Genomic DNA, 14483 nt, shown 5'->3' on the forward strand with positions numbered 1-14483 from the left:
ACAAGATACTTATGTGTTCCAGATGTTGGGAAGTAATCCATTTTCGGAAGTTTGTTTACTGTGTGCATGTGTGTATGCAGAGCCACATTTTCAAACACTGTTGCCTAAGTTGCACCTTCAGAATATGTGCATTAACTCTGTGAAAAGTGAATGAGTATAATGGGAAATCTTTAAACAGTGTTTTAGGTAGCAGAATGTTTTGGAGTTTTGGGAAAAATGCTTGTGATGTGATATATTGATATGATACAATTATTTCACCCACTAAAATTAGATTCCAGAGACAGAAAGGGCACTAAAACACAGGATTGGGGACTTCAACGGTAGAGTCCAGGGAAGGGTCTTGCGGCCTGCAGCATGCAGGGGGTCAGACCAGATGATCATAATGGTCCCTTTTGACCTTAATGTCTATGAGTCTATGAGTCTCTCCAGTGTGCACTGCTGAAAGTGCACATCCTCACTGGTCCATCCAGTCAGCCTCTAGTCTAACCAGCAGACACAGCGTCATCCCTGGAAGACGTCCAAGAGAAGACCATAGCTGGTGGGGATGAAGAGTGCCCACAAGGCGGAACAGAAGCCCTGAAGTCTTCTTGCTCCAAGACACATTTTCTTAGGTAAGCAAACTACAGAAAGTCAAGTCGTCTCCCACACCTGTTTTTGTTTCTAAATCCAGTGTCTGAGTCAAAATAATTGCTGGAAAGCAAAATAAAAATTTGGCGGTGCTGACGTTTGCCTTAAGGTTTTCTTACTCCTTTACAGATCACCTTGAATACGGAATGTGGTTATTTCCTGACAGTTCTGGGGACTAGGCTGTGAGATGTATGGAATCCTGGGTGCTGTGCCACATTGTCTTTCTGAGTGCAGGGTAACCAGAAAATGCTCCACGACAGCATTCTGCAAAGGTCTGGCTAATTATGGCTGAGATTATTAAACCATAGCACATCCATGCGGTTCTATTACCTGAGCCTCTTATCAACGGAAAACATTAGTCAAGCTGTTGCCGAAGAGTGCTTCTTTGCTCCATAGAGATTATCAGTTTGCAGTGATTGATTTAGATTAGGAGTAATGGGAAGAATGTAAAAATTCCATTTCACCAGCAAGGGATCCCAAGGCATTTTGCAGTCACTTCTGGGATGGAAGGCAGCAGACAGAAGGCAGAGAGCTCTCCTGCTGACAAAATAAAACTACTCCCTAGCGAGGGGCAGTAGCTTTGTTGGCGGGAGAGCATCACCCATCAACAAAGCGCTGTCTACACTGGCACTTTTTTCGGTAAAACTTTTGTCAATCGGTCGGGGGAGGGGTGTGTGTTTTTCATACCTCTGACCGACAAAAGTTTTATTGATGTGAGCGGTAGTGTAGTCATAGCCAGATTCTCTGCTTTTTATGTCTGTGTTTAACTGAAATGGCTTTAACTGAAGTATGCTGATTTCTAGTTCATAGCGTCGACATCACTGACCCTTAGAACTGATGGCACAGAAGCTGTTTTGGTTTACACCAGCTGAAGATTTGGCCCTGTATGTGTGTATGCATGTATCTCCCTATCTGCCTACTCTAGCAGGAGAGAGCCTCTATCTCCGAGCTGGGGGTGCTGTCACTGAAGCAATGGAATGATTCCCCCACACCACTGTCTGAATTTGGCTCTCGCCTTGCTTGAATTTCAGCTTGACAAAACAAAATGGCTGCTAGTTCAGCTGAATGCTTTTTGAATAATACATCTTGTCATCTGTAGCGCATGAATCACACTCGCTTCCTATTAACAGTCATTTTTCAGAGAATGAAACTGGAATTCCTTTTCTTTTCTGTTCCAAACCACTCTGAGCTGTTTTCTGTCCATGCTTGTCTTCAAATGGACTTTGGCCATTAATTCCTTTCAGCAGAACAAATTGAAAGCAGGGCACGCTGAAACACCATGAAATAGCATTAGTCTTCACGTATTCCTTGTTGCACTTATAAGTGCTGCTGTAAAACAAAACGAAAACCTCTACTTTAGCTGGCTGCATCTCGTAGAAGAATTCCAATGTGGTCCAATGGTTAGAGGAGGGCACGCAGAGTCAGGACTCTGCCACTTACTTACTGTGTGACCTTGAGAAAATCACTGTGCCTCAATTCATACATCTATAAGATGAGTGATACATACCCACCTCCCAAAGGGGTCACTACATTTAATTAACATTTGTGAAGTGCTGTTATGTGTGAAAGGGGCTATAAAAACCCAACTTGATAGCACTTCTGTGCTTGGACGTTTGGATGTAATGTGATAACCGTGGAACGCCATGTCGGATCGATGGCAAAATTTCAGGGAATGTTCTAGACCTCGATGGGCAGAACCGTATCGATTTTGGTTAAAGTCAGCAGAGGGAAATTGGAGATACATGGAACCCCTAACCTCTGGATAGCAGAGCTAGCAGCTTCAGCCACCTCTGTAATTGTCTACAGATCAGATAACTGGTAGATGGCAGCCATTAACACATTCAAGCATAACACTATCTACCCCTCATTTTAGCTCTGTCTGTCCTCCCAATTCACTTCAAAAATGTTGTCTGAGAAAGAAAAGAAGAATGGATGGGGGAGGGCACACATAATCCCTGGCAGAGGGAGAATGTGGGACTCTGGTATGGGGAGAAGCGGGGTTCACACAGAGCATGGGGAGGACTGGGGTTGCACACAGTCCCTGGCATGGAGTAGAGAATAGGGGACATAGAGCCTGTAGCACGGGGTGGAGGGATTGCAACAAGCCCCTGAAATAGAGGGGGATGGGAGGGCGGCGTGGGTCGGGGAGGATGGAGGGACGCAAGGACCCCCTGGTGTGTGCAGTGAGCTTCACTGACAGAAGCAAAAAAGTGTGTGGCCCCCTAGTTATTATGGCTTGCGGTATTTCCGCTGCATCCTTTGTCTGTTTTCTGACACTCTTCATTCCAGCCGAACCATTAACATTTTTGTTGTCTATCAGATGGATATATTGTAGCAAGGATGGATTTGAAATGCATCAGGAAATTAGCTTATAATGATAGTACTTTGCACTTAACATCTTTCTTGTCCAAGAATCAAAAAGTGCTTTATTAAGGTAAGTAAGTATTATCCCTATTTAAAGATGGGGCAGTTGAGGCACCAAGATGTCTTGTATGACCTCGGACAAGTCAGTTTCGAGTTAGTAACAAAACCCAGGTCTTCTGATATGCATTTACCTGCTTTCATTACTAGATCCTGCCTCTTCCTATTATGTAGTTAATATTGTAGATCATTGGTGGCAGGTAGGCAAATTAGTTTGGCTAATCTTATTGTCTTACTCTGAGCAATGGATGGAGTCTGTTCAGTGCTGCCTGGGCAGTTTTTAACTGAAGCCCAGTTAATACAAGTGTGTGTGTGTGTGTGTGTGTGTGTGTGTGTGTGTGTGTGTGTGTGTACACGCGCGCGCTGGTGTTTGCATTTATCCCTGTAGTTCCCTAGCTGAGAGGCACTCAGCAAAGTTTATTGTCAAGTTATTTGTAAAATATGTACTTGTTGCATTTGAAACTATTTGTTTAGCTGGAGGCCCTGCTAAATGACTGTACTAATTAACCTGATGTGAAAAAGGAAGAATTACAGCTGATGTGCATGAAATAGCCTGTGCATTACATACCTAGACATGTTTAGTATATGAAAACAAACACAAACCTGTTACCCTCCTTTTTGTATTAATCTGAAGCAGAGGTTCACAGACTTTTCTTATTGCATACCCCTTCCAGATCTACTCATTGCCTGCGTTCCCTTACCTGTCTGACTACTGATACTTTGTGTTCTTCATAGCACTGCCTGTCTTGAGCCATCGGCCTATATTTCACTGTTATGTACAAATAGAGTTATAGTGCGATGTATACAATTGGAAAAAAAACAACCCTGACTAAGTTCTGAGCTCAGTTAAACTGGACAGTTGCCAGGCAACTGAACCTGCACTGTATGGTGATTGGAGGTGAGGGCTTTGTACGTCAGCGTCTCCTTGTATCGGTGTTCTCATTGACACATCATAAAGTCAATTAACTACCATATTTTATATAACAAATTCCCACCGAGTTTTAAAAGCTTTGTCTGAGTAGTCTATTAGAAAAATGCAATAAATAAAATAATAAACCCACCATTACACAATTTCTCCTTTGTACCCCCCCAGAGATGTCTCATGTACCCCCAGGAGTATATGTACCACAGTTTGGGAATCTAAAGCATTGGTTCCATGGAGGTAGAGAGCTGGCTGAAGTATTCAGCTGAGATATCCAGTGTTTTTAAAGCTATAAAACTAATTAGGTCAACCTTAAGTCAATGGGACTGTTAGCCAAGCATCCACGAGACTATTCTATGTTGTTAGTCTTCTCTCTTAGCTAGGTGCCCCAAAAGCCTCCCTTTATTGGATATTTCACTTTCTCAGTGCAGTAATTCTTCAGAAGTTCGCGCAGTTTAGCACCGGGGGGATGGGTAACTCAGCCTGTGTCTATGCTACAAGTGCCACAGCAGTGCAACTGCAGCACAGCAGATGCACTACCTACATTGACGGAAGGATTTGTTATTTTTTTTCGGTCCGTGTAGTTAATCCACCTCTCTGAGAAGGGATAGCTAAATGTAGCTGCATCTACACTGGTGGTTAGAGTGCCCCAAGTACAGCATGTGGAGGCAAAATTTTTCACAGCCCTGAATGATGTAGCTTGGTCAATACAATATTTAAATATGGACCAGGCCTTAGAGTTTGTTATAGGGCTCCTAACCCATTGTCTTCCAGATGAACCTGTTTCAATCCATTTCAGTTTGATGGTTATTGAAAGCTCTTTCCATTAGATGGATGCTTGCAGCCCATATTACATTATTTGGTGTCCTCCATCTGTCAGTATCCCTGTCACAAAAAACACCAACATAATGGGCACTCTCAGCACAGGCCAAGGACTGAGTGGATTGTGGAGACTGAATTAGTCACTTGTTCCCAGGTTCAAGTGCAAGGTGGAGCAGGATGGAGGCTGCCCAGGATGCACCTGGTTTGAATAAAGTACTCAACCTTAAGTAGTTCTCATCAGCATAAAATAACTTCAGGGGGTAAAAAAATAAATAGAATCACTCACAAGTGTTTTCCTGGTTTGGTGTTAAACTGAACAGCCAGGTAGCCAGGTTAAAAGTTATTTCTTTCCAGAGAAAGTGGTTGCAAGGTAAAAGTGTGAATTCCTAAACAAAGCAGTAGCTTTCACTTCACCTTTCTAGTGGTTTAATATGTTCCCATGACTTATGAACAGTGCGTATAATTGTTGTTTCATAACCTCTTCTGGGTCTGTCTCACCTGAAGTGAAAAATGATGTAGTACAGCTTAGTTGTTGCAAATCATTTTACATGGTAACATAATTTACATACATGATAAGAGTCCAGGAAGTCAGCATTGCCCAGTCTGCGTTGACACTTTTCATGACCTTCAAAAACCTTGAGTGGAGAGAGGGAAGAGGGAGTGGAGAAACAGAAAAGGTGAGGGATTGTTTTGTCTTTTAAAGTAAAAAGTGGAGCCCTTTACTAATAAACACAACTTACAACATCAAATAGACCATTTTTAGAGTGTTTCTTTAAACACCATCTGTTTGAGAAACACTTATTTTAAATGTAGCCCACAAGCTTCTTTTTTAACATCATCAGTGCTGATAAAGAGCTTGATACAATATCTCTGTGACAATGGGGACATTTCTTTCTTTTCATACTTACATCTTTAAAGCCAGATAATGTAGCTTGCTGGATATATTGCAGGAAAGGTATTGCACTTGAGCTGCCGAAGAGATCCAAGAGCTAAGTACCTTTTACTTTCTCTCTCTCTTCCCCCCCGCCCCCGCCTCCGCCTCCTCCCCCCCCCCCGGTCCACCAACTTCCTCCTCCAGATATTGCCATTAAGACCAGCTCATCAAGTATTCCCTCATCCCTAATAATTCCCAATGTCTTGTTTGCATGTGTTTGCCATGTCATACTTGGACTGTAAATTAATCTGGGCAGTAAATATGTGGGCTTAATTCTGATAGTTAAAGCCTTATATGGCAGCCTGGGGTTGAACGCACCCTGCTAATGTGAGTTAAAAGCTAAGATGCCATGTCTTCACAGCTGTTTTAACCTGAGGTAAGAACATACCATTTTTTGTACGTAGACACACTGTGTGTAGTACAGCACCACTGAACTGCCGCTACCTTAGAAAACTACCTTCAGAATGCTGCACAGTATTGGTAGGATGACAAATTCTGGCCAGGGCATCAAGGCAAAATACCACTCTTCTGAAAATTGCCATGGGAGCTTCTAATGTCCATGAAGAACAGACAGCTTCTCTTCTTAAAGGGCTTGTCTACACTTAAAATGCTGCAGTGGTGCTGCTGTAGCACTTTAGTGAAGATGCTACCTATCCCGATGGGAGGGCTTTTCTCATTGGTGTACATACTCCATCTCCCCAAGAGGCTGTGACTGTATCAGTGGAGGAAGCCCTCCCACTGTCTACACTGGGAGTAAGGTGGCTATAATTGCGTTGCTCGGGGGTGTGGAAAATCCACTCTCCGAAGCGATGTAGTTATAGCAACATAAGTTGCGAGTCTAGACCGAGCCAAATTACATATGAAAGACCGCTAATTGCATGGATCTCAATTTATTTACCTAAGAAGGAACATGGATTAAGTTGACCTTGGTAGGATTTGAACCTGTGATTCCAAGGAAATGAGATGTTTAAACCTTAATGCTTGGCCTCCTACAGCATATCCTCCAATTTAGGAACCACTATCCATTAATGTAAATATATTCTGCACAATTCAATTTTTATTAATTTATTTTTACACACAGGAAGATTACTTTTAATTTTTGTTTTATCTTCAGTTCGTAATTTTCATATGCAAATGTCTCTAGTTGGGTTAAGAATGACCTCAACAGTGCATGCTTAGCATTACCTTTGGCTCACTTGACGTGGTTTGGCTTGTGTTGAAGCTCAAGGCTGGAGAATTATAAGGAGGAAGAAGCCAAAACAAATATAAACACTTTTGAGGACTATTTTTTCTCTCCCTGTGCAGGTTATAAAATTGCTGCGTGTCTGATGAGCTTGGTATTTCCCACTAGCATTAATCTCTGCAAGTGTGAACCAACAGTGTTTTTTTTATTTTTATTTTTTAGTGGAGGGAAAAGAGGCTGGTTGAACAAGCTTTTGGTGAATGTAAAAGCAGTGCTGTAGTATCTTCTTATTTTGGATCAAACCTCTCTTCTGACCTGACAGACAGTCTGCAAAGAGGAGTTTATAGAAGTTGGAGGCAGTTAAATATGAGTAGCTGTTAACATAAACTGTTTTTTTTAATTTGGATCCTGCACTGGAAGAGTTAGCTGGGCATCCTGTTGCATGTGCTTAACTACAAACACAGGATTAGGCTTAAAGTTAAGCACATTAATAAGTGTTCTGCTGGATTGAGACTTTAGTTTCTAATTCCTTCCCTCCATCATTTTTTCACCTGTAGGACTTAAACGTGAGGGATGATCATTTTGTGCTGTAGAACAGAAGCATAAGCTACATATTTAAAAGCCAGAATATCGGAATTATTCTTTAATGTTGGAAAAAGGAGGAAAAATTATGAACTTTCAATAGTCTCACTATAGATACAGAGAAAAAACTTTCTTTTCAGAGTGATCTTTTCTCATTATAAAATTTTAGACTGTGCCAACACTGACTCCAAAGTTGCCCAGCATCTGAAAATTCAGTTAACTGTACATAGTATTGCCACATCACTATTACTCCACTGCTCTGGGTTCTGTGAGGTTTGAGTGCCTTCATTTTCCATTACATGACCATTGCTTTGTAAGATCACAACCATGGGAGGCAGAACCCATTTGTACAAAACTTGACCGACATCTCAAACTTTCCATCCTCAGTTTAAATGCCTGTAATTTTTTTCCGAGTATTTTTTTTAAATGAACACTTCCCCTGACCCCCCTACTCGATCTCCTCAACCTTTTGGGGGTTTTGTGATGAGGGTGACTTTTTAATATATTGTTCTTATAAATTTCTAATTATGATGAATTATAGAAGAGTAGAGGGTAATGGGATAAGAACAACATAAGAACGGCCATACTGGGTCAGATCAATGGTTCATCTAGCCCAGTATCCTTTCTCTAACAATTGCCAGTGCCAGATAATTCATAGAGAATGAACAGAACTGGGCAGTTAGTTTTGTGTGATCCACCGTCTGTTGTCTAGTCCCAGCTTCTGGCAGTTGAAAGTTTAGGGACACCCAGAGCATGGGGTTGTGTCCTTGATCTTCGTGGCTAATAGCCATTGATGGACCTATCCTCTAGGAACTTACCTAATTCTTTTTTGAACCCGGTTATAGTTTTGGTCTTCACAACATCCGCGGGCAATGAGTTCCACAGGTTGACACTGTTTGGTGTGAAGAAATACTTCCTTATGTTAATTCTAAATCTGCTGCCTATTAATTTCATCAGGTGACTTCTGGTTCTTGTGCTATGCAAAGGGGTAAATAACAACTCCTTATTCACTTGGTCCATGCCATTTCGTGGCTACCCTTGAAACCCAGCCATCAATACTGTCAGTCCCACCAGTAATCAGGCATCCGGCCTGTTCTTCTGATGAGTTAGAGGCTCCACAGGAGTGTCTCTGGCGCTGAGGAGAGGTGGCCCCAGACAGAAGGCCTAGGAGGTCAGGGTTCTAACCTCCAACCAGACACAATTGGCCAAGGGCTTGGTGGTATCCTATGCCATGGGTTCCTCCCCACCAGCTGATCCATCTTGCTGGCAATACTAGGGACTGTGGGAGTCCTAATCCAGACAATCAGGATCAGTGCATGAGTCCTGCTTGCCATCACCCAGCCATACGCAACCAGCTCCTTCAGCATATTCAGAGGAGGAAGGGGAGTCGGTTCCAGTGGTTCCGGGAACAATCTTGTTATCGGACGAGGCAGTCACTCCATCTCCTCTGCCAGAACAACACCAAGAATTCATGCACATGATAGTGGCAGAAATACAAATATAGCTGGAGGAAATTCAGGCTCCTCAGCACAGCTTACTAGACATTCTTCTGCCCTCTGAGCCCAGTCCAGTGGCGCTCCCTATCAACGAGGCCATCATAGACCCGTTGTTTTTTTGAGGGACATACCCATTCTAGAGATATGTAGAGCAGCTACTTGGAGCTCTTTGCGTACTTTCACAAGACATTACGCCCTGGTACAGTCATCAGCTGTGGCTACGGCTATGGGGACAGCAGTACTGCAGTCAGCTATCACTTCTGTGTCCCTGCACCCATCTCCTGTCTGACAACTGCTTGTTAATCTCCCACATGTGGAATTAACATAGGGACCATCGCTCAAAGAAGAAATGGAGGTTACTTACCTGTAACTGGAGGTTCTTTGAGATGCGTGGTCCCTATCTGTATTCCGCTATCCGTCTTCCGTCTCCTCTGCTGCAGCTGGGAATGGGACACTGGCGAGGCGTTGGCCCACACTGCCATTAGTGCCCTTGGTGGGGAGCATGAGGAGAGCGAAGGCATTTGTCCCAGACAGTGGACACTACTTGCAAGAAATTCCAGATGCAGGCACATGGTGCTCATGCGTATCTCACATGTGGAATACACATAGGGACAACACATCTTGAAGAACCTCAAGTTGCAGGTTTGTAACCTCCATATCTCTTTCTTGAGAGGTAACCGCTAATTTAGACCCCATATTTTGTATGTAGAGTTGGGATTATTTTTCCCAATGTATATTACTTTTCACTATATTACTTTCAACACTGAATTTCATCTGCCATTTTGTCATCCAGTCCCCCAGTTTAGTGTTGTCCCTTTGTAAACTCTTCACAGTCAGCTTTGGACTTAGCTATCTTGAGTAATTTAGTACTGTTAGCAGACTTTACCACTTCACTGGTTACCTCTTTTTCCAGATCATTTATGAATATGTTGAACAGCACTGGTCCCATTAGAGATCCTTGCGGGACCCTGCTATTTTCCGCTCTCCATTGTGAAAACTGACCATTTATTCCTACCCTTTGTTTCCTATCTTTTAACTGGTTACTGATCCATGAAATGACCTTCCTTCATATCCCATGACTGCTTAGTTGGCTTAAGAACCTTTGATGAGGGACCTTGTCAGAGCTTTCTGAAAGTCCAAGTACACGATATCAAATGAATCACCCTTGTTCACATGCTTGTTGACTTCCTCAAAGAATTCTAATAGGTTGATGAGGCATGAGTTCCCTTTACAAAAGCTGTATTGACTCTTTCCCACCATATCATGTATGTTTTGTGTCTGATAATTTTGGTTTTTTTACTATAGTTTCAGTCAATTTGCTTGGTACTGAAGTTAGGCTTACTGGTCTGTAAGGATCACCTCTGGAGCCTGTATTTAAAACAGGTGTCACATTAGCTATCCTCCAGTCATCTAGTACAGAGGCTGATTTAAGAGAGAGGTAATATACCACAGTTAGTAGTTCTACAATTTCATATAGGAGTTCTTTCAGAACTCTTAGGTGAATACCATCTGGTCCTGATGACTTATTAATGTTAAATTTATCAATGTGTTGCAAACCATTTCTATTGACACCTCAATCTGGGACACTTTCTCAGATTTGTAACCTAAAAAGAATGGTTTGGGTGTGGGGATCTCCCAAACATCCTCTGCTATGAAGACCACTGCAAAGAACTCATTTAGCTGCTCCACAACTTCCTTGAGTGCTCCTTTAGTACATTGATCATCCAGTGGCCCCACTGACTGTTTGCCAGACTCCCTGCTTCTGATGTACTTAATTTGTTTTCTGTTAGTTTTTGTGTCCTTGTCTAGTTTCTCTTCAAATTCTTTCTTGGCCTGCCTTATTGTACATTTTACACTTGATTTGTCAGCGTTTTATGCTTCTTTCTGTTTTCCTCACTACGATTTTACATCCGTTTTTTAAAAATGCCTTTTTGCTTCTACCTGCATCTTTTAGTGTGCTGATTAGCCATGGTGGCATTTTTTGGTTTCTTACTTTTTTTTTTGGTATTTTTTATTTGGGGTATACATTTAATTTGAGTGGTATAAATTTAATTGTGATGTTTTTAAATACTCTCCCTGCAGTTTGCAGGCATTTCACCTTGGTGACTGTTCTTTTTAATTTCCTTTTAACTGGCTTTCGCATTTTTGTATAGTTCCCCTTTTTGAAGTTAAATGCTACAGTGATGGGTTTTTTTGGCATTTTTTCCCCATACAGGGATATTAAATTGATTTACATTACGGTTACTATATTCACCTCTTGGGCCAGATCCTGCATTCCTGGTAGGACTAAATCAGGAATGGCCCCTCTCCTTCTGGGTTCCAGGACCAGCTGCTCTAAGAAACCATCATTTAATATGTCTAGAAATTTTATCTCCGAATCTCTTCCTGAGGTGATATGTACCTAGTCAATATGGGGATAGTTAAAATCCCCCATTTTTATTGCGTTTTCTGCCTTTGTAGCCTCTTTGAGCTAGAAATACACACTTGTGGGAAAACAGCCCTTAAGAGCTTTTGAAAATCCCATTCTGGGTGATTAACAGAAATAAAACTGAGACAAAAGAATCAAAGGCAATAAGGTTAGATAAAAATCAGTGCCAGAATTAAAATCTGTCTTTTTCAGATCTGTCTTTCAGCTTGCTATGAAAATTAGGTTAGGAATTTATTTTCTTTGCATGAAGGACCAGGCCTGCACATGTTATTACTGACTTCCATTGAAACAATACAGATAACTAGTTAGGAAAAGATTAAGTAAGAGTGAAAGCAGGTGCAGAAGGCAGGCATAGACATGGGGTAAATACCTGACAAGAGTGAGTGATCATTGTAGCTGTGGGACACCGTTTACCCCAGGAAAGGAGATTATATATACTTTTCCTTGTGGGTGACCCTGCCTGCCTCCTGACTCATGGTTTGCGCTCTGGGACCCGACTCGGCCTAACTCCTGCTTTGACCACCCATGACCTGGTTCTAACAGCTCACTCCTGCATCTACTCTGCTACAAATTACCACAAACTCTCCTAGAAACCAAGATTCGAGGGAGGGGGGCATGTTTCCAGCCCCTTACAGAGTTGGACTTGTTGTAACTGGCTGGGTTCTCGCAAATCCAAGAGCTCCAGCTGCCCAAAACATCAGCCTTTTTGTCTCTCTCTTAAATCAGCCTGCAGGTTTGCTTTCTCATTTGGGCAATCCAAATGGCTTGTTGTGACACATCTATATTCAAGTGCTTGCTGGACAGAACCGCCTTTTCAGGGCAGTTTTCCCACAAGTGCGTATTTCTATGTGGTTGGTGGCAGGTATACACAGGAACAAACAACTGCTTTGAGTCAACTTCCTTATCTGTTACTCAGTTTCCATTGAAGTCAGTGGGAGTTTTGGGTGTGTAAGGAGAGTCAATTTGAACCCATGATTAACTCTGTGACAGATCATTCTTCTTACAGTCTGTCTGATAGGTAATATATATGTATTGCTTTTTATTTTATCACAAAGCGTGCAGATGGATTTATGCACTTTTAAATAGCATATTCTCTAATTTGAAGAAAATAGATTAGCCCCAGATTTAAATGTAAGATGATGGGGTTTCCTTTTATTGTTTTTGATCTGCAGCCAACTGTCCTCGTACATACTGGGTAATATTCCCATCAACTGCATGCTAGCACCAACTACTAGCACCATCAACTAGCACCAACAATGTACAGTACACTTTTCAACTAAGCTTTAAAGTTCAAAAAATAAAATACAAATTACAAAGCAATGAATGTCTTGCCTACCATATTCTCTAACCTGATCAGACTTTTAGAAAAGGTGAAAATAGTTAACATTTCTGCTACATGTTTTTCTTCTTTTCGAAAAAGAAAGGTGAAGGTGTGTTTGCAAAGCAGTACATTGATTCTGACTTTTGTTTTGTTTAAGAATTTAATTAGTTCCACCACAAGCAATACTGTTGTAAAACCTTTGAAAGTGGGAGAGAGGGGGGGAATGCATATCTGCCAAATGGAGAGGAACTCTGGGTAAACTCTGCTGGTCTTTGCTGTACCTTAATAACTGAACCTTTGACTTGAAGAAAACATGGATTAAAAACCCCATTGGTCTCAGTAGGTTACAAAAAAGGAGAGTGAGAAACAGTGTGTCCTACTATTCTGGAGTTTTTCACAAACAGTGGTTAAACAGTAAAAAAAAAAAAAAAAATTTGTTTGTTTAAGAATCAGCAGAAAGGTAATATTTTGTTTTCCGTTTTTAACACACAGTAGATGTCAGACTCAGCTTTTTAGGTAGTTTTCAATATAGCAGTAGGGAATACTGTGAAGAATACAGTTTTAGAAAATGTTTTGTTCGTCTATCAAACTTTGGCTTTTCATTTCACTACCATTCAAGTCCTCTTGTCAAGAAACCTCTGCAAGAATTAAAGACTGTAATTAGATTAAATAGGAAGTTAATATGCTGGTATTGTAACAAAATTTCTTTTGTTTTTGTTTTCAAAAATATCAGATGAATTTAAAGCAATACCTTGGTTTAATTGCTGAGTTATTTTACATGTCAGAACCAAACTACTACTATTTTTGGAATAAGAAAAACAGTGAAAAGGTTTTTCAAGTCAAGCCTCTGGGGATGATTTAATAAACAGAAAGAGAAGTATTAATTGAAAGACGTGATAATTATCTGAAAGTAATGCAATTTGTGTGTAATGTACAGCAGAAACTCATTAATTGCGAGGCCCATTATGGATCATTATATTTTGTGAATTAGCTAATAACTGAATTTTATATAAAAAGAAAATCAAACATACGATATCACAGAATTTATATTTTCCTTCATTTGTTTTGACAAAGATGGGTTTGAGGTTTTAAAAAATAGTTGTCTGTATATCATGAATTTAGTTACAAATAAATTGTTGTACCTCAGGACCTGTTATATTATTTATTTTGTTGGGTCTTGAAGAAATATAGTAGTTGTAGCTATTTATCTTCAGAGGTGCTGTTCCTTGCAATATAAAGTCAATCAATTCTAAAGGTAGATGTTCTTAAAGGCAATCTATGTCCCTTCTGTAGAGGTAGTGATTGAGTGTTTTGATTTTAATTATTTATAAGAATTTTTAGCACAAATGTATATGTACTTTGCTGTAATTTGTAAAAGCAGCAGTGGTATTAAGATGAGCCGTTATTAAAGATCTGCTCTAACTCCCTACTGAAGGCCATGTGACTCTTCCCTTTGATTTCAGTGGGTGTGTGACTGAGCCTGTGAAGTGCTATCTTTACTTCTCAGTAAGTGTTCAATAGCAGAGTGAGACTTTTGGTCAAAATTTTCAAATGTGGTTAAAAGTTTGGTTTAGTTGGCTTCCTCGGTGGCTTAGAAGCCTAAGTCCTGTTTTGAGTAAGGCCTAAGTCACTTATGCATAAGGCTGCGATTTAGTCCGGGAATCCAGCGCCGGCTGGGAGCTGCAGGGTCCCCTGCCACCTGTGGAGGCAGGGAGCTGCGAGTAGCGGGTGGACCCCCACAGCTCCC

General features: G+C 41.2%; 2 long non-coding RNA genes across 4 annotated transcripts in view; one reads left to right on the plus strand and one right to left on the minus strand.

Annotated features, from left to right (window-relative positions):
• Positions 1-14483, plus strand: part of LOC128836540 (uncharacterized) — a 39940-nt gene that overhangs the window by 15215 nt on the left and 10242 nt on the right. The window contains exon 5 of one of the 3 annotated variants that reach the window (XR_008444796.1): positions 272-294. The exons of the other annotated variants lie outside the window; for them this stretch is intronic. This is a non-coding gene — a long non-coding RNA (uncharacterized LOC128836540). Of the gene's footprint in view, positions 1-271; positions 295-14483 lie in introns of those variants that run through there. 3 annotated transcript variants of the gene reach the window in all.
• On the minus strand, positions 913-5779 carry LOC128836546 (uncharacterized). The gene is made up of 3 exons (XR_008444803.1): positions 5701-5779; positions 5362-5427; positions 913-1956 (listed from the first exon to the last, which is right to left on the minus strand). It is a non-coding gene; the product is annotated as an uncharacterized LOC128836546 (long non-coding RNA).

Source organism: Malaclemys terrapin, chromosome 4 (assembly GCF_027887155.1).
Source record: "Malaclemys terrapin pileata isolate rMalTer1 chromosome 4, rMalTer1.hap1, whole genome shotgun sequence".
In the NCBI taxonomy this organism is placed as follows: Eukaryota; Metazoa; Chordata; order Testudines; family Emydidae; genus Malaclemys; species Malaclemys terrapin.